The 20,574-nt window shown below is 38.2% G+C and overlaps 1 protein-coding gene across 12 annotated transcripts in view; it reads right to left on the reverse strand.

Moving 5' to 3' along the window:
* The window catches only part of Pgant9 (polypeptide N-acetylgalactosaminyltransferase 9), a 207,311-nt gene that overhangs the window by 81,757 nt on the left and 104,980 nt on the right, over nucleotides 1-20,574 (reverse strand). For 7 of the 12 annotated variants that reach the window (XM_089076845.1, XM_089076841.1, XM_089076834.1 and 4 more), the window contains one exon: nucleotides 8,293-8,398. The exons of the other annotated variants lie outside the window; for them this stretch is intronic. The gene's annotated coding sequence lies outside the window, so the exon portion shown is untranslated. The remainder of the gene's footprint in view (nucleotides 1-8,292; nucleotides 8,399-20,574) is intronic. 12 annotated transcript variants of the gene reach the window in all.

Below are 20,574 nucleotides of genomic sequence, written 5' to 3' on the forward strand. Positions count from 1 at the left end.
GGTCGTATTTTATACGCCGAGCATATAGGTAGAAGCGTAAAGAAACGCGAAAAGAAACGAGAGAGAGAGAGAGAGAGAGGGGGGGGAGGGAGTAGTGAAAAAGCGTTCTTCGTAAAACAGAGTTTGAAAAAAAAAAAAAAAAAAAAAAAAAAAGAACAAGATAGATATTCTTGGTCGTTTGCCCGCGTACCGGTTATAATTTTTTGCATTAGCGGCTTCATCGCTTTGTCTCATCCGCGCGCGAAGAGCGTAAGCCGGAGAAAAAAAAAAAAAGACGGCAACGATGGTGGCGATGGCGATGGCGATGGCGATGGCGATGTGGCAGCGACGTTACGTCAAGACTTGGAATCCCTGACACGGCGTTATACATGCGTCTTTCCGCTCTGATACGCGGAGAGAGAGAGAGAGAGAGAGAGAGAGAGAGAGAGAGAGAGAGAGAGAGAGCGTACGTCCATCGCACGACCATTGTTACTCCCTGACGTTCCGGCGAGGGAAGAAAAACGAGAAGAGTGGAGAACCTGCCGTTTGCATCCGCACGTAGGCGAAAGAAGGGTGGGAGGACGAGAGGGAGGTGGGGTGGACTCCATGGCGTGGTACCAGATACCCCTTCGGGCGACACGCCGTAATTCTGCAACGCGCCTGTTAGATCCGCATGACTTAACGCACACAGAAGATGCGACGACGCGACTGTCGAGATGACTTTATGCGAGTCAAGCGCTGCGGAAAAAGGAAGAGCCAAGATTGCTTGTGTTATCAACGGAAAAGGAAGCGGTAAATCGAGAAAAATGGCAGACATACGCGTACGATACATTGTCCGAGTCAGGAATCGTCAACAACTTTGTCGCAAAATTTTATTGTCTTTGCGAAGGTCTTCCACGTATATTTCATTCATGGTGTTATATATCATTTGCTCTTTCATTTCTCTCTCTCTCTCTCTCTCTCTCTCTCTCTCTCTCTCTCTCTCTCTCTACGTTATGTTATAAAATTCAATTACATCTTAGTCTTTGTTTTATTAAATGTATTACTCTCTCATATATAATTTAATGTTGCATATCTAATTTCAATTGTTTAAGCCTAATTTGTGATAACTCAATAAGGTTTTCCTTTTCCGGTGAGATGTATTGATAGGCTGCATAATATCGACGGCGAAGGTAATAATTTTCTGCAAACAAAAATCTCATCGGGTTTATATAGCTTTAGTTCGTAAAGAAAAACAACGGGAAAGTCTGACATTGCGCTACAGCTTCGCGTTGCCGTACGTGTTTGCACGAAAGCAAACACAATCAACTTTTAACAGCGTCAAGGTGTGAGACAACAATCTGTGCATAGACTCTACAAAGGAGATGCTTTAGATAAATCCATAATATAGATAGATAACATAGATTCGCAAAAATAAATTTGAAAACATGTTTGAAATTAATTTATTAATATTATAATAAACAGTATCACAATATCAAATTCAAAATGTCGCTGAAAGTTTGAAATATTTTATATAACAAAAATATTTAATGATAAAAAGGCACCTGAGGCACCCAACATCAATAGTGATACAAAATATTAAAGTGACAACAAACACAGCAAGAAATAAAACGATTGGCGTTAATTAAGTGGGCGCGACGGAAGGAGAGATCTTTACGAAGATAATTGTCTGATATTTGCATATCGAAGATCTCGCAGTTAAAGATTATCTTGGCGTTGCGAGGACGAAGGGATAAGGCAGAGCAGGTGACAAAAAGAAAAGAAGAAAGGAAGCGATAGCAGCCGGTGAAACAAGCGATTTTCCTGTCGGCAACGACTTACACTCCGCCAGTCACATTGTAGTACTCTGTAGCTTAGTCTGTGCAGCTACATCTGCATGATAGCATGGAAACCATTTACGAAATGAGAAAAAGGAAGGAAAGGAAAATCGAGAAACAAATATATAAAATCTTCGAAGAGGTTATCCTTCAGATTATTTTCACAAGGAACGCTTTTAGATTGCAAGCTTTTCTAAATAAATGCGATAATTTTTACGACCGTCAGCAACAACTCAGTCAGTTAAATGTCAAATCATTGTCAAATTATATCAAATCATTAAAATTAGATTTATACATCGAAAGAACTCGTGTTATTGTCGCGGATATCAAAGCTTCAGCTTTATCAAAATCAAAAGTTTCAAATTAATGTTATTAGATCGTCTGAAAGTTTGACTCGAAATATCAAATCCAATTCCGATTTAAAATAAGAGATAATCCGCGTCTAATCATACGCGCCTGAATAATATTCTCCGCTATGATTGCCTTGGAAAATTAACGGAGTTTCCTGCCGACGTTGTTTTAATTTTAAAGAGACTCTTCATGGGCGACGATGATGCTTAAAAAATTAATCGCGTAATTTCTTAGCAAAAAGATGCCCGGCAAAGAAACGGAAGGAGAAAGCAGACGCCTCTCGCCCCGTCGCACCGTGCCATCATCCATTTTTCCGCGAGAGAAGCGAGCAAAGGATAAGGGTAATTAATTAATCCGGATGAAAGTACATCCAAGAACTTCCTGTCTCGCCCTACGCTCGTCTTTATTACCCGCGTGAAACAATGGCGCGCGTGCCCTCGAGGGCTCGGGGAAATACTCGGGCGATTCGCCGCAACTGAACGTAGCACACGCGCCGTGGATTCGTCGTCGGATTTGCATGAAGTTCGAAAAGTTTTCAAATAAACACGGAGAACATCTCGGCAAGAAAACGGCAGCAGTTAACGGAACTTTTCCATTTCCGCCTCTCGCCGTTCGTCTGCGGAAGTGGAGCTCGCGCCGCGCGACTTCGCCGTTCGTAGATTCTCGCAAAAACTTGAAACCCCGAGTGGTCTCGCGAGAAACGATTCGCTGCTGGGAAATCCCTTAATTATGGTGTAAGAAGTGCAAGCTGGTGTAAGAGTTAATCTGTCCACCTTCGTTGTGACCATGGTAACAATGGCGGGCAGATTATTTCTACGTGTTTTAATTATCACGTGAGATTAAAGTCGGTTATAACTGAGTGCCTTTTAAATTGTTCGGCGCGCTAAGTTATATATTTTTTCATTCGAGAGAAGCTTGAAAACACAAGAACGCTATTAATTCGTATATTATCTCTTTTAAGTTTACGAAATATTCTAATATGTATATTGTAATACCACCATTGACTTTATTAATAACACTGATCATTAATTTTCGTTCTAGATATTCAAAATTATAGTTCTTGAAATACCAGATTAACTTAGTACAGTTGCACACATACATATGCCAGAATTTAATTCTGCTTTTCGGAATTAAATAAAGTCATCCATAGGTGAATTTTTCAATTATTAAATTAAAATGAAAAGTGATTAAAGACTGAACGTAGCTAAATATGACTTATAATTGAATAAACAATTAAATGGTAGTTAATCTCAATTGAAGATTTATTAAGTAACATGCAATAAAACACAAATTTTCTTTTTCTTCTCGAAAGCATATACTGACATTTTAAAAAATACATTGTTTTCAAAAGCTTCAAAAGCTTCAAAAGCTTAATAAAAGAGTCACGAAGAAACACAAAAAGTAATATTTTAACGCCCGATACCAATGTTATTTTGTCGAGACTTAAGCAAGACTTAAATATATATCTGTCTTTATTTATTTAGAAAACAAGATAAAGACAGACACACACATGTTTAAATCTCGCTTAAAGTCTTGCTTAAAATAACATTGGTGCAATCGGGCCTAAGAGTATTTAATTTCTTTCCGTGGGCATAATTTCTGAAGCACTTAATATAACATCTGTTATACGCTTTTCATAAATGATCTTTTTAATTACGAAATATGCAATTAGTGGAATAAAATATCACATAAACAAAATTTTGTCTGCGAAGAGATATTGCTTACGACTTTTCTTGCTTACGCGAGCGCTATGTGAGAGTAATGACGTATTCGGAATAAACGGTAACGAAAAAAATATTTGAAATTTTATTCACTTTATATATTATTTGCGCTACGCTTTATATTATTATTTATTTAAAGCTTTTTTTTTAATTCCACTCAAATTAACTATTCAACCTCCCTACTTCCTATATTTAATTGAGGCGTTATTAAAAACAGATAAATCAGGCTAACTTCAATGTAATTAGATTTGTTTTCTATTCCTACATGAGCTACACTAAAACTTTCAATCCGATTTCAAACTTTAAATATACACGTATTTCACTTTGCAATGCAACGAGTGTACGCTAGTCAGTTACAAAATCTATATATCAAAAGTGTCTGGAAATAGAGGAGAAATATAGTTGACCTGATTTTACTTATGACGATTAAAAATGGAAACGTGTATTGTTTTCTCGCTTTTAATTTCGCATGATGGCACGATCGATTGTCATCGATTATTTAGCAGGCGAATGATTAAGAATGCGAACACCCACGCACAGACATTCCACGGGCTTTCTTTCGCGCTGCTCACCCACGCCGATAACCTACAGGGCGACGCGCTACTTCGCAGGATCCGAAGGATCGTGCATAAGCGTTTACCGAATTACGACAGCATTCAATCGGAACTCCTCCGTAACGGATGTGGCGAACTAAAGCCCCAACCCCGATCGATTCCTCCCGCAAGTTTCTCCAAGGCCGTCAACTCCCGTCAAGAAACTTTCGTAGTCAGAGAGGATCCGAGAGGATTCCTCTCCGGGTAAGGACGTCCTTTCAACAGGTACTTCTCGCCTTTTTGCGCGTGAGATCGTCTCGCGGAGATTACGACGGAATCGTGCCCGACGATATTCACGAGGTAAAACGCTGTTGGATTGATTCGCCGACGTCGTTACGGCGCGACTGATTGAAGTACCTCGATAATCGCGCACATCCCGCCATTCTGTGCCAAAGACGCGATTTTTATCTGCGATATGCGTGAATCGATAAAGCCGATCGCGATAACAATGATATTGAAGTGTGTGTGTGTGTGTGTGTGTGTGTGTGTGTGTTTTTTTATTGCAGAAGCGCGCGCGCGGTACTAAATTCTGACATGAAATAAATAAATTGAAATATATTATATTACCACGTCACTATTTTCAGCAGACTTATATAGCAACAATTCTGCAAATATTTTTGCAAATATCGATTAAAAATTCCTTTTATTAAATTTATTAATTTTATTTTTAATTAAAACAGAAAAGCCGGGTAAGCAAAACATTATATAATCGCCATTTTCATTAAAATATCTCTACTTACTTAATCCTCCACACTGTCATTCTTGATGAGATTGCGCTGATAATAAAATGCAAATTGCGCGAAGTAGTAAGTACACTCGCAAAGGAACCGAATCTATTTGCCCAGGCGCAAAATTATAAAGTTCTCGCGAAGGCAGGCCAAAATTTCACGGCGTGGTACGCGTTAACGTCCCTGGATGAGTTATGATCGTGAATAACATTATATCGAGTTCGCTGAGTATTATTTCCGTACGTATGTACGTACGTACATCTCTCGTACATCGCGCTTCGTATTCCGCAAGATATAATGGCATTATTACGAGCTCCCGAGGGGATACCCGCATTCATATATAAGGGTTACAATCGAACACGTGACGGGAGCTGTTCTCACGTGGGGGATTCCTCCACGTCCCGCGTTTTCGCGGCGGAAGAAACGATCGCGCAGGTGCGTACGTCCTTTTTTTTTTTTTTTTTTTTTTTTTTACGACGATACAAAATTTCGCGGCCGCGTAGGTACCATCCTCGTCGTGATACACCGCGTGCGCAGAATATAGAGGAACGTAGGAATTTCTGGAATTATTGTTTGACATTCTAGCGGGACGTACACGGGGGTATTTAATTAAACCGACGGTCAGAATGAAGCAAGGAGCGCTTATGTCTGACGCCAGCCGGCCGGCTGCCTCGTCCCGTTTTTGACTTTACTGACGTTACTGACCGTGTCGTGTCACTTTAACGTTTTGCGCGTCGGAGAGAATATACGTCCGTTTGCATTACACTCCGCGGTAATGCCTCGGATATTCGTATCCCCGCACGATATTCATATAGAGACGCTTAAAACGCGGCCAGCGCTTCCCTCCGCCCTTGTGTGCAGCATAAAACATCGCGTCTTAAAATTAATGTCCCAAACGCAAATTGTAGGTGTTTTCACGGTCGGTGGAGTGGCGTGGTCGAAATATATGTCGCGATGACGACATCGATTATCTCACCGATGGATCCAATTAGTCTTGATAGTCGCGTGTGTAGAGATAACGGGTGTGTAACAGATACGCGTGACAAGAAATGACAATTATGTAAGTGGGATACTATTAGAGCGTATTAGTTTTGAAAATTTAATGATTTAATCTTTCACGACTGGAGGAAAGTAACAAATGTCCCCTGGAGAGTTTCAGTTTACCGGTTAACACAAGAGCTGGGGACGTTGCGTTTGTATCGACGCAAAATTGCAGCCTTGCCATACGGCAAGGATTTATGTATTCTGAATTAGTGAGGTGCGTAGGTTTATATGCATATGTACTTAGATATGCACTTAACGCCACGCTCGGGCGCAAAAGCGTCAACAGCATATAGCATTATGTAAACTTCCACGAGATAAATTTGCCTTTTACGAAATGAAATGGCTCGTAAACATAAACAAATCATGAGTCGCTTACATCTAGCATACTCTTTACATATGTATAATATTTACAATATGTATGTGTAAAGAAATTTGAAACTCTCGCTTTCCTCTAAATTTTTAATTATTTCGAGAAAGAATCTTCATCTTCTACATTTACATCTTCTAATGCATAATAATTTTACAACTATTAAAAGAATTTAAAATATAAAAGATATAAGTAATAATATATTATTGAATTGTAGTAAATTTTACTTAAAAAAGAAAAAAAAAAGATTTTATCTCAATGTATTTGGGTTAAATTGTTGAAAATAAAGGTATAAAAGAAAAAGGTCATCATACTTATTCGTTATTTGGCAAAACGTACAGTCCATAAGTATCATTCGTAAATATTAGATATATCGCTTACGCTTTAAAGGCTGCCGGCAGCAATTACTATGCTGTATCGAGATACGATCGACCCATGCGTTTCCGCTGGATTAATTGCTCCTAAACGGGGCTAGACTGGGGGGCAATAGGGGTGTGGGAGAAGAGAGGCGCACGCGGGGGGTGAGTGAGCTCGGGGGCGCGATTAAATCACGCTCGTTAAATCGAAGCGGACGGTGTGGGTGCCGCAAAAATTGGTAGCTCGTTTATTCCGGCCGGCTCTAAAATCGGCACTATATGACGTGGACGAGCGATGAAAAATTAATAAGCCCACCGGTTGCCACAGTCGGTCGGCCAAAAAGAGTGCGGCGCGACGGTGCGAGAACGGAGAGTGGCGGGTATCCGCGATAACAGTTTTCTGTCCGAGTTCTACGTATCGGCCTTTTTTCTTCCTCTTTTTATATGTCTGATCGCGACGAAATTAAAAGCGCCGAATGCGACTGTCATCGCGATCGAAGGCAAATTAAAAATTTGGTCATTAAATCTATCTCCAAATATATATACGTGTTAAAGATTAATCGAAGGGTTCGCATTTCGCGATCCGTAAAACTCGCACGCGAGGAATCATTGGTACGATTTTAATCCCGATAATATTGTTAATTAATGACAAACCTCTTTTCTTGTGTGAACTCACTTTTTAATTTCTATTCTTTCCTCTTTAATTGTGTTCAAAGAGATATCTGATTTAGTCATAGAAACATTTATGCCTGGAATACCGTCACATCATCTCTCAAGGAGCTTCCTATTCATTCTCCGATAAATTTCTATTTTTTTTTTCTTTTTTTTTTTACTTCCGCTGTTAGCAGAACAAGTGAATAACTTTCGACTCGATTTCCGATGAGTGGCGAGCTCGATATCAAATTGGCGGACTTCGTCGCGGGATTCGCCCGATGAGAAAATTTTTAATGAAAGTCACTAGAGAGGGTATGAAAGTTACGGAGGAGCCGACGAAGCGAGAAGAGTCGCCGGTAATCTCCGACATCTTGTTACGTGGTGTAAGAAAGGCGGAGGAGACCAGCGAACGTCCGCATCGCGCGGCGTGACCTCCTCGTTCAATTAAAGCGTCAGCGTCCGCGGAAAACTTTTATATGAATGGTTTTCATTACGTCGCGGACTTATTAAGGGCGTCTTCACGCCGGGCATTAATATCCCCGTCGCAACGAGTTTTGTTATCAAGCGCGACCATTCGGGCCGCGGGGCACGGCGGCAAATACGCGGTACTATTTTAACATCGGCAAACTTGAGGGGATTGAAATCCACAAAACTAGAGATTCTTACTAAGATTCTTACGTACCGCTCGTCGTTCGTGGCTTCCTGCAATTAAAGAGTTTCCTTGTACTCCAATATATGATAAAAAAAAAAACTCGATTCCCGCACGCCAGCTGATCAATTATATCGATCTGAAAAAAAAAAAGAAAGAAAGAAAGAAAACTTCGTATTCATATTCATGAAAGGAAGGATTTTTATTACATTGAATTAAAACAAGCCATTTGCATTTTGACATCGCATCGCCAATATTTTGTTCCAAATAAGAGGCGGAAGTAATTCATTTGGTGTAATATTAAAGGACTAACAACAATGGCCGGTAATTTGCTATTCGGAGTCACGCTGCAGAAATGTATTCTTGCGTGATGATATATGCATCGCGCGCGTAATCGTACGGTCGGTTACACGAGCACATCGCCATACGTTCGACTAAACTGGTGATAAAACAAATCGTGACAAATTGCCGAGCGAGATGTGGCAGTTTCCGCGCCACGCAATTGCGCCGGCGACGTTTTCACCGAGTTAAAGAACGGAAAAAAAACGCGGCGAGAGAAGCGTGCGAACTGCGAATTGAGAGCAGTTCGTATCGTATAAATAAACTGCTTATTTACTATTGCACTTATTAACATTATCGTTCCCTGAATAATCCGCGAGTACACAATATGCATTGCGAGATAAACGTTTTCTATTTTAAAAGTAATGCACTTCGCAAAGTGCGCCTTAAGAAATTACGATGATTATAAGGGCGATGCGGCAATTCGCAACCGTGAAAAGAACGCCCGGGGCACAAGAAGACAGACGGCACCGGAATTATGCCTGCGCAAAAGTAATTTCTGTGGCGGGTGTCTTCCTGATTTCGCAGAGTGCACAGAGCCTCCGCGGACTTTCCGGCTGTAATGAAAAATTGCGCTTGCGCATGTCTTATCTCTTAAGTACGTCCAAGAAGCTGATTCTCTGGCACTAACACTGGCATTCGCAATGTGCATGTGCCGCCATAATTTCCCGCCAGACTACTGCAATTTCGCATTGGTAGAAAAGACAGAGGAAGAGGACTTAAGAAGGACGACAGGATGAGGGGAGGACGTTGAAGATACGGCAACATGGAGATGACGAAGACGAAGCCAGTTGCAGCAAAAAGGATAAAATCATAAAGATAGATAATACACAAAAAATACATATATAATGTGTCTTCAATGGCTATAATGCTACATTTACAAGGAGAAAATGTATTACGTGCAAATACGTTCCCTCCGTTTCTTTCATGTGATCCAACAAAGCGAGAAGTAAGCCTTTAGCACGCAGAAATGGACCACTGAACGTGGTCGAGCTCTGTGCTAAGTACTTGTAGTAATGAACGTAGTAGTAATGAGTGGTTATCAGTAAGTACTTGGTAAGTACAGAAGTGCAGGAGTAACGAATCTCGTGTCCTTTGCCATTCGGCTTCCTTCTCGCAATACAAAACAACAACCTTGAGCTATTTTGCCTTTCGTGAAAGTGTTCCGATAATTAATTGCACCGTGTTGTTGAATAGACTGTAATTGATATCAAAAATGCAAAAAGGATTTCTACAAGTTAAAAATTTGGTGCCTTAATGAAACAATAAGAATTTAAATCGACTCATTTTGTAACTTATTTAAAACCAACATACATGGTTGTTAACAAGTCATTAAAAAGAGCAATCATAGACACGTTTGCTACGTGCTAACGAAAATGTAATTACGCGTCTTAGTTATTACATCCGTCGTAGAGTCGTTATGAGGTTCTACAGTTAACTAGTTAACTTCCTGCTAATTAGAGTTTAGATATCCCAGAAGATCCTCGTTCGCAAGAATGCAAGCAAGAAAATGCACGTCATTCTGTTTACATGAAAGGTAAATCCATCACGTAGTATGAAAACTTTGCGGCATAAAAAACTTATCTATCAAATTTACAGGGCAAATGACATACACATTTCTTCTCCTCTTAATTTGCATTCTGAAACAAGCATCGTGGCTATTCTTGGAAATACATACTTATTAGAAATGCAACGTGTCCCTACTGGAAATCTCATTAGCTTCTAATTTACACAAATATCATCTGCACGAGACGGCGGCTGTGTATGCTCTTTAAAAGTGGCAAAATTGGAAAAATAAGCAGTTCGTATCTTATCCAACGTACATGCAATCCCACATGCCTCTTATTACGCGTCCTCGTTTCTCTCGCGCCGGCACGAGTTCGCTACGCGCAAATTCGTGCCGCAATTTCGCCGTAATTTAATTTAACGCGGCATCGTCCGAGAAAACTTTCTCGCTTCCTAAATCCCGTAGGAGCTCGCTGTCGAGCTAAAGCGGGCACAAGCGGATGGATTTTTATCACCCTCTCCCTATCCAGTGCCTCCCCCCCCCTCTCTCTCTCTCTCTCTCTCTCTCTCTCTCTGTCTCTCTCTGTCTCACTCATTCTAATTTACAAACTGATTTTTGGTGGGATTGTGAAATTGGAGTTGAGCGAAACGTACGAGGGGAAAGAGGGATGATTGCACAAGGCGGAAGCTTCATTTCGAATTTCGGGGCAAACATATTTGCCGGATTCAATTAGAGTATAAACTATTTCCTCTCTGTCTGCGTTGAAACCTCAATATAAATTCTAACCCGTTACGCAGTAATCTCGGATTATTATCGTTATTATTATCCGATGAATAAATTATTATATACGGCGTGCTATTTCACCCTATATTTAATTTATTCGCACAGTCACAATTCCCCCTCCTAAAATATTGCAAAGAGAATTACGAAAAGCGATTTTTAAGTATCATATTTTGGTGGTCACTCATGACATTCGCTACTTTCATTACTCCACATTTCTTTTTTTTTTTTCCGTATTGCGCTGCAGTGCCTCGTTGAATCGTTTGATAGCGGATTTGTGTAGAGATATGTGTGTGCGTGCGCGGAGCTCTCTCAGTTGCATTCGCACGATCCTAGTAATTTGTCGCAACGGTGCATTCAACGCTACGGATCGAAAGGATTAAAAAGTATCTAGATACACGAGCCGGATCGAATTGCAAAAGCAGTTTGTGTTAATAGCGTGCGATCTTTTCTGTCATCAACGGTAAGCTGCAATCGATAAATCATACATCGTGCAACGGCAGCGGAGCGCAGCAACATCTGTTTTTTAGAGCTATCTTGTTAATAATTAATGCTGAGTTTGTGAGTTTATTGTTTCTAGACGTGTTATGCAATTCGTGAACGGTCATGGCAAGACGCAAATGCAAATTGATATCAGAGATACGTATATCTTCTTCTTATCGAATAACAGAAATATGAATTCGAAGACAATTATTAATTGATTAGTTTTATTTTATCTTTGGAAATATCGATTATGTCGGTCATTTTAGTATGTCACCGTGACGGGAGAAATATGAACCAAATGCCATTTGTAGCATGGTAAGTTAAATGAAAATTAATAATTATTGTCAAGTGAAGTTAAATTTTAATATAAGATCAAATATCTTTTTTCGTCTAATATTAAACAATTGATTTTTCAATTAATTTTTCTATATAAATTAAATAGTACTATATATATAATATTCTGAGATTTCTCCAATTTGCCAGATTTGATATTTTTGTTTAAAATTAGAATTTTTAAATGAAACTTTGAAGTATTGTTACACTTTTTATTAAATTTTATTATAATGCGCCATCTTTTTTTAATTACGAAGAAGGCATAAACACTTTAACTTGATTGCTTTAGTGAACACATAATATTTTCTGTACAAAATATTCACATATGCAATAAACATATGTTCAATCTACATAGATATTATATTGATTTATTAATAATTTGTAATAATTTGTAATAATTATTAATAATTTGAACAAGTTAACTGATTGCCAACAAAACTTATACTAAACAAAATTATCAAAAATTTTTCTAAGATAGATATAAATTTAAAGAAAGAATTTCAAAAAGTTTCTATAGCTTTATAAAATATAATAAAATTTTATATAATTCCATGATTTTCAAAAGTTAAAGAAATTTCCTGAAAAAAAGTTTCCCTTTTTCTAAGTTTCCCCAGAAAATAGATTCCCTAAACATTTTCTTGATATTATTTACTTTCTGATATTAACCTTCTAAACAATGTTAAAAACAAATGTTATTATAATGCTTTTCTTTCTTAAAGATCCTAACTCTTTTAATGTTGATTTCATAATGCGCTGACTGTGAATAGTTATATGAGCTCTATTTAAATATATTTTCAAAACGGATCCGTTTTCATGTCATATCGGAAATGTCGTTTCTTGTCTCTTCCGTGCGATTGCACTAAAGGTATTCGCGTCGCGCGATTTTATGGATGGGACAACGGAAGCGCATGAAAGCACGATGAATACGTTCGATGTGCATCGAGAAAATGCACGCGTGCAGTGACAGGGCAAAACAACGTGATCAAATAAAATCTTTTTTAGAGTTTCCTGCGACTCTTTTTCAATTTTTTAAATCGATAAGTGTTCCTGATTATAAATTACTTTATTAGAGGTTATATTAATTTTATCGTACGAATTTGGACTAATTAAATCAAATAATTTCTAAAAACGCCTGCATTCTTCATGTAATTTTTCATATATATATTATTAAAAATATAATCTTTTTCTCGATATAAAATTCGACATGATAATAAATTTACGATGTATTTAAAATTGTTAACGTCGAGTGATTTAACAATTAATCGCTGGGCAAAGAGTTGTTGTGCTTACTCGGAATTTGCGCAGGCGCTTCGCAAGTTTCCCCGGTGTGGAATTACGTCAACCGAAATTAACATTCGTCCGATAGACGACAATTTGTCTTTGCGCCATTAAAATTCTTCGAGGAGTTTCTCTCGCAGGAGAGTTCTCTCATCTGAGACATCCTCCAACAACTCGGCTGGAGTAGTCGAGTCCTCGAAATGTCGCAAAAAGTTGGCCGATGTTAATGGGTCGGTACGATTACGTGAACCGCAAAGCAGCACGATCAGCCGCGACGAGAGCGAGGCAAAGAACAAAGTACCGTTATTCCTTGCGCCAAGATGCAGCGGCGATACTCCCGGCTCCTGGAGCATCATGCCACCGTGGACGAAGTTTCTCGCCGTTGAATTATGCATGATTTCCTGCCCTCGGCCGTTGCGGTAGTCGCTAACCACCCGCGTCACCGCCACTTTCGCCGCGCCTTATTTAATAATCGTGACGAGATCTCCCTAATACTAGAAAAGCGTGACGATGTGTTGTGAGTGAGAAGCTTACGTGAGCCGAGTCGTTATTCGAAGGATACTATCCGTAAGCAAGGTTTAAATTGCAGAATTGAAAAAAATAATGCACAGAGAGAGAGAGAGAGAGAGAGAGAGAGAGAGAATACATTTTAATTTTCTATTACTTAAACATTTCTTGAATTGAAAGTAAAAATCTCGAAGGCTTTTATAATTATCTTTTACATCTAAGTGTGATATGTGTACGATACACACACACACAAAGAAAGGTTTTGCTAACAATATTACCAGATATTACCAGATCTGAAAATAATTTTGTTGGGCCTTCAAAATTATTACGCACGATATTCAAATTAGTAGAAAATAAAATGATTTTTGCAACATTATTATGTTTAAGCGTCCTACATAATTTTGAATAGTCTAAAAAAATTATTTTCAAATTTGTATCTGGTCAAATTTTTGGAATTTGCCAGTAAAATTGTTCTCTTTGTGTAAGCATGATCAGAACTTTTTCCGAGGACGGATTGGTGAATACAACGAACGTTTCAACACCGCTATGCTCTAAAGCACCATAATCAGCCACCAGGAGTGCAAGCTCCGTTGGTGTTTGAAACTTAATCCTCCGCGTCGTCATAAGATAACGGCACTCGGCATCGCGTAAACTTCATTGTTCTCGGGATAAGCGCCTGACATAACATCGCCGTTACATCGTTGCGTTTGCATCGTTTCGAGATGATCGCGTCTTTCTTAAGTAATATCGACGTTGCGCCAATTTGATAAATTTGATTAAATTTGTTTTCTACGAATGAGTCGATTAAAAGAGCTCGAAGACACGCATTCGTTCTTCACGACATGATCAAGAAAGGTATAATTGCTCACGAAATGATATTTGTTTTATTACGATTCCGAAGCAGCGGAAAAGTCTTATAAAGCAAAGACGCGGCAAGAATTCAAAATAACTGAACTGGAATATAAGATAAGAACGCGCGGTGGAAAATGCTCTTCAAGGCAGAGAGAAACCCAATGTTATGGGGAACAAGATATTCTGGAAATCTAGTCAAAAAATGAAGAAAACGATAATTTATAGTAGTGATTCTCTAACTCTGACTTTATTTGAAAAATTATAATTAATATATTTCAATAAAGCTAATCAATAATATTATAGATTTTATATAACATTACGTTTAAAAATATTTTAAATATTATTAGATTATTAGTTAAAAATATTTTCAATATTATTAGAATGCATTTTTTCAATAATCAAAATTTAAGTATCCTAAAAAATTAAATATAAAATTTTTAAAAAATAAGAATTATTGTTAATTCAAATTATTTAAATTTTATAATCTAATCGTATTCTGATGTTGTATTTTAACAATTAATAAAAGTATAAAAAATCTTATAGCCTCTAAACAATTTTTTAAATCCAGTTTTAGTATATAAAAGTTTAGTGTAAAAAGTTGACGCGTTTGAATTTTCTAAAACATGTATCATTTAAATTCAAATGTCCATAAAAAGGCAAAAATGTCTGCAGATAGAACACAATTTTTCTCAGAAAAATTGGTGTTCCACGTCGAGGGTGCAATCGCCCTTCGAAGCCAGTGCCGTTAAGAAGCAGTAGAAATTCTCAATGGTGACATCACCATTTGTTGTTATGCTAAAATTAGGAATCAAGATGTAGGGTTGTATGGAAAAAAAGAACGAATTGTATTTCCTATGAATAAAGGCACTCCCTTGGGGAAAATAAAATTTATATCAGTAAAAATTTACTTCACTTCCCTTCTTTATTCTTCTGCCATTATTTTCTCCTACGTGTATAGCATAATCGTTCGTACATTATATAAAAATATATATATAAAAAAACTGAAAAGCTAATTAATAATAACGATTCCCGATTATTATAAAATTAATGAAGGTAAGGCTAATCAGCATAAAAGAAGTGTGCAATTTATACTCTTTTCTTATTAATAGATCTATCTCATTATATTCCTGTAAAGATGGCTCATTAAAAATTGCCTGAGTCAAAGCATTCGTCACTTTTTACATTAATAAATTTTTAAATCTTAATTGCGCCCTTTTTACCGCACCTATTCTCAGCAGACATATCTTTATTAATAGTTTTAAAAACCAGCTTTAAGCAAGATTAAAAGGAAGGAAAGATCAAAAGAGATGTATTCTTTACTCAAATATAAACAATCACAAGTTCTTTAATTGTTAATGTTTTCCTTCTGTAGTCAGGAATATACAAGTTCACAAAATTTGACAACTTTGCATTGCCAAGTGTTTTATTAGCTTAAATATGTATTCTGTAACAAAAACCGCAGAATTTATAGTCAAACGTGTGTGATCTCGAAATGGAAAAAAAAAAATCGCATTTTTGAAGAAAAGAGACAGAAACAAGAGAAATCAGCGTTCCGCCAGCGTCGTAATGATTCGTGCATCCCGTTATCTTTGCGCGCACGCACGCGGTGCATACACAAGCCGCGAGCCAAACCAAACGCGAAGTTTCGCAATAAGCCCGAGAATCACGCACGGTAGACACACGGCGGGCGTATATCCGTGCGCGGATTTTTCAACGCGTCTATTTGCCTGAAAAAAATCCGCTTGGAGTAGACGCGTCGTGAGATATAAAATGTACTCTTCGGATTTACGACGATGAAGAGTGAAAATAAAAAGAGAGAGAGAGAGAGAGAGAGAGAGAGAGAGAGAGAGAGAGATAGAGAGAGAGAGAGAAATTCGCGCATGAAGGTACACGCGTGCGCTGCGGCACGAGCGTACATGTATATATGGATCAGAGAAAACGGTCGTTTTTGTCAGAGTGGGTAAAAACATTTCCCAGTTTGCCTAGGAGATACGCTGGAGGCAGAAACAATTTTCGATTCGACGCATGCGAAAATTCATATCCACGTCGAAAGAGGGCAGAGAGAAGTCGGAAGGGAGAGAGAAAGAGAGAGAGAGAGAGAGAGAGAGGGGGGAGGGGGAGCGGAGGGAAGAGGGATAGACTAGCGCGGAATGGCGAATCGGCGTGTTTGCAAATGTTCGACGCGTGGCCGCGATGCCGTGATGGAAGAGAAAAATTGCCTATTTCAGCGTCCAGCATTTTCCCAGGCGCACCACCCGCCCCGGTAATCTAGATTGTGGCTTGCATGCCGACGAAATATTCCCGGTGCGTGTACTATGACCGCGGCTATCTTCACTTTTCTTGCTCGCGAAACGCTCGCAAAACGCTCTTCGGGTTTTGCGAGAGGTCGTGGGCACGGGACCGTTTGGCGCGATACTTTTTGCGCCCGCTATTTCCTTAGCCGTTTTATACGCGGGGGGGGGGGGGGAGGGGGGGCTTTCAGCGACGGATTTATGACAAATTTCTGGACCGCGTAATTTTAATCCACGCGAGATCTGCCCGGGGATAAAAATATTTGCGAGAAATATTAATGCGGATTTATTAATGCCTCGCGTGTGTATTGTTCCGCATCGTCAATCGAGTAACGCTGCTGCCATTTCGAAAGTTGTTTTGATGTAACTATTACCTCCTAATCCTACGGTGTCTACCGATCGATCGATTTCGAAAAATCTAGCGTTGTCGTTTCGCACAAAAGAAAATTTCATCTATCCTTCGTCAAATTTTGCCATGGTCGTTTTGTCCTTTATGTTTCAACAAAAAAAGATTTACTTTCGGACAAATGTTTGTCCCGCGTGCTGCGACCTTTGGATGCGTAACTTGATTTATCTTTGAATGGCCTCGTAACGTAACGTCGTTACGCTGTAAACGTAAGCCACAAAATTCGACTGAGTCGACCGGTAGATGCATTTGTTGCTGCGGTCGACACAACGGGCGCTTTTTATCGCCGTGGATCTTCTTCCGTGTCGCACGCACGGAGGAAAAGGGTTACGATTGCAATATAGTTGAGCGAACGGGGGGGGGGGGTTGGCTGCTTGGAAAGTCGGTGAAGTATTAGCGTGCTCATGTCACGCGAAGAATGAGCGCCAACTATTTGTACGCTGTTTAAGAGGCTCCCGTTACTCTAGGAAATGCGACATGCGGGTAGATAAAAATATAATAACACCCACGTCGATATCTACCTAATAACGTTTTTTATCATCTTTATTAAGCATTAACATACTAATCATACAATTTGGCATATTCAACAGATAAGATAACAGATAGTTTATTCGAGCTTATACTTACACGCTTATATTATTCTACTCGTATTATTATTATGTACCCTTTAAAACGTCATCCCAAGCAAAAAAGTTTCATAAAATTTTATTATCTACTCATATCCTTGCGTGAAAATTTTATTTCAATTTTATTTTTAAATTTTGCGTAAAACTTTACTTCAATTTTATTTTAAATTTTATTTCATTTTAAATTAAAAAAAATAATTACTTCAACCAAATTTTCATCTATCGTCTATCCGTATGAGCTGATAGCAATTAAAGCACGCACCCTTCTTGCGTGTAAACATTTCATGCTTCTTATCGTAAGCGGGGGCTTCGTTGATACATGCGGTATCTAACAGCCTATCGAATCTGATAAATAAAATATACATACCGTTATATATATGTATATGGTGTGTCTGTCAAGAAATCTCGTGTTTCTTATCATAAACGAACATAGCGTAGTTACGTATATAAATAAGATACACAAAAAGTAATAATTCCATCGATTTCATCTCGAAAAACAAGGGAAGCAAGAATGTTTGTTATCAGAGAAAGAACTAGAGTCATTGCAACGACGTCGATTTACGACGGTTTCCTCGTCGTAAGGAGATGAAGAATTCCTGGGAAAACACGTAGGCGTGTGTGCCGGGAAAGGCGCGACGAGAGGCGCGATTTATTGGATGAAATGCAAATTGAATCGTAGTTAGCGAGAGGGTGTTGAGAAACGACGCGAGTAAATCGTGCCGCCTTCCCGCACTCCCCTTGCTACTTCGATCCCTTTTTCTCTTCCTCCCTCCCCCCCCTCTCTCTCTCTCTCTCTCTCTCTCTCTCTCTCTCTCTCTGTCTGTCTTTCTTTCTTTCTTTCTAGCCATTCTTTCTCACGAGCAAACCGCCTCTCTCCGCCTCCAATTCCGCCGTGTTCTTTCTCCGATAATTCGTACATAAATTCACGACAAATTGAAATAAAAACTGGGTCGATCGAAATGCAATTTACCCGAATGCGCTGCAACTCACGCGCGGCAAGGAGAATCGAGACCGAGATCGTTTACCGCTCGCGGGAGGCAATCACGCGGAGGCGTGATTTTCCCTGTGCGATCTCCCTGCCGTTAATTGCCTACTTTGCATCTGTTTCTGATTACCACGAGCGGCAATTCGCGACAATTACCGAATCCTTCCGATCCCGCTTCCCCCTTTCGGGAAACGATTCGCGCCCATTTCGCGTTTCCGTCAGCTTCGCCGACTTTTCGATGCGTTATTATTTTCGAGAATTTTCACATGGAAAAATTTATCGCTTGTTTTGCGCCACGCGTTTTAAATCGCGAGTCCAAATGGCGCGCCCCTTTTATTGCTACATCTATTAAAAAAGAATACGCATTATAAATAAATGCCAGTGCTTTCGTCACGATTTGCATTTCGAGCAAAGGTACTTTTAATGACGGTTATTTACCACCGAAAAAATTTGCAAATAAAATTGAGGTTACTCTCATGAAATTCAGAAAAAATATCGCTCTCCCAGTGCATACTCATCACTATGATAAATATGCTTCCATCCCACCTTTGTTTTTCTCTCTCTCTACACCGTTATTTTCTCGTTTATCACTACAAATCAAAAACTTTACGTTGTTACGCTTTGAAGCGGGTTCCGATTTACGTGATTATATGGCAGATGCTTCATTACCATTGGCCTGCCACAAAGCTACCAATAAAATAGGATACTCTAAAGTTAAATCGCGAACTCGTATGCAAACAATAGTATCATACAAGCGCGAATAAACATAGTGCGAGAATAACAATCGAGAAATTTAACCGAAACAACTTCTTGCGAAAACCACCGAAATATGTGTGCATTCTAGAATTAAATAACACCTTCATGTGCGCGAAAACTTGTCAGTTTCAACATAGTCGCCGTTTTCTGAGTTTAATTTTTACAAATGCGTATAAGTATGTACAAGTCTGCAAATTTAAGCGACATAAAAACGTAATTTTCTTAAATTGGATTACAAGTGTCATAAAAATAATTTATCTCAATATATGTAATATAAAATTTCGACAAAAGTTTATCAAATATTGACACTTGCATGATTAAAAACAGGCATGTTTTATCACGCATATATAAAATATTTTGACATTGCGAGAGATTTATATTTACTCTTTATCGGAAAAAAAATCATTTGTTGGATACATGAATTTTTTGGTGAGTTCAAATAAACATTTTTTGCATAGTCAATAAATAAATAAAAAAATAGCGTGGCAAATTATTTTGGTAACAGAATCGTGATAGAACAAGCTATATCGAAAATGTAAATTGCAATAAAAATGGTAATAATAGTTATAATTATTTTGAATCAATTAAAGTGCGATAAAATAATCGAAAAACGCCAATCGCAATATACAAAGAATATAATGTTAAAAAATTTTTTTATTATAATCATTTTATTTGAAGTACAATATAATGCGATTTAAAGTGCCTGTGGCATTTTAATTAAATGTGAAATTCAAAGAACAATCACAATTTATATATCACAATTTAAAATAGATGCGACAAAATATATTTCATATTATTATTTCTGAGTACAACTTTTTAATGAAGTTCTCATTAATTAGAAAACTTTGTACTTCATGTCCATTCATGCTAATGCAACATTTTGCCGAATATGCAAAAAAAAGCATTTCTTTTCTATTCTAGAATAGTTAAAACAATTAAGCAATAAAAAGATTTATGTAATAAGCACAGATCGAATTTTTTTCTATATTTAATCTCATTAATCTGTAATATGTTAAATTGCAAATTAGTAATGTATTAAACAAATGTTAAATCCTTGTCGAAGAATTTGGAATATTCAATTAATCACACTCATGCAGAATTAGTTATCTTATATTTGTATGTTTATCACTATTTCCATGTTTCAAATATTCATACTGATATTAATTTATTAT

The sequence above is a fragment of the Pogonomyrmex barbatus genome, unplaced genomic scaffold (genome assembly GCF_055798465.1).
Source record: "Pogonomyrmex barbatus isolate J1 unplaced genomic scaffold, ASM5579846v1 scaffold2, whole genome shotgun sequence".
Lineage (NCBI taxonomy): Eukaryota > Metazoa > Arthropoda > Insecta > Hymenoptera > Formicidae > Pogonomyrmex > Pogonomyrmex barbatus.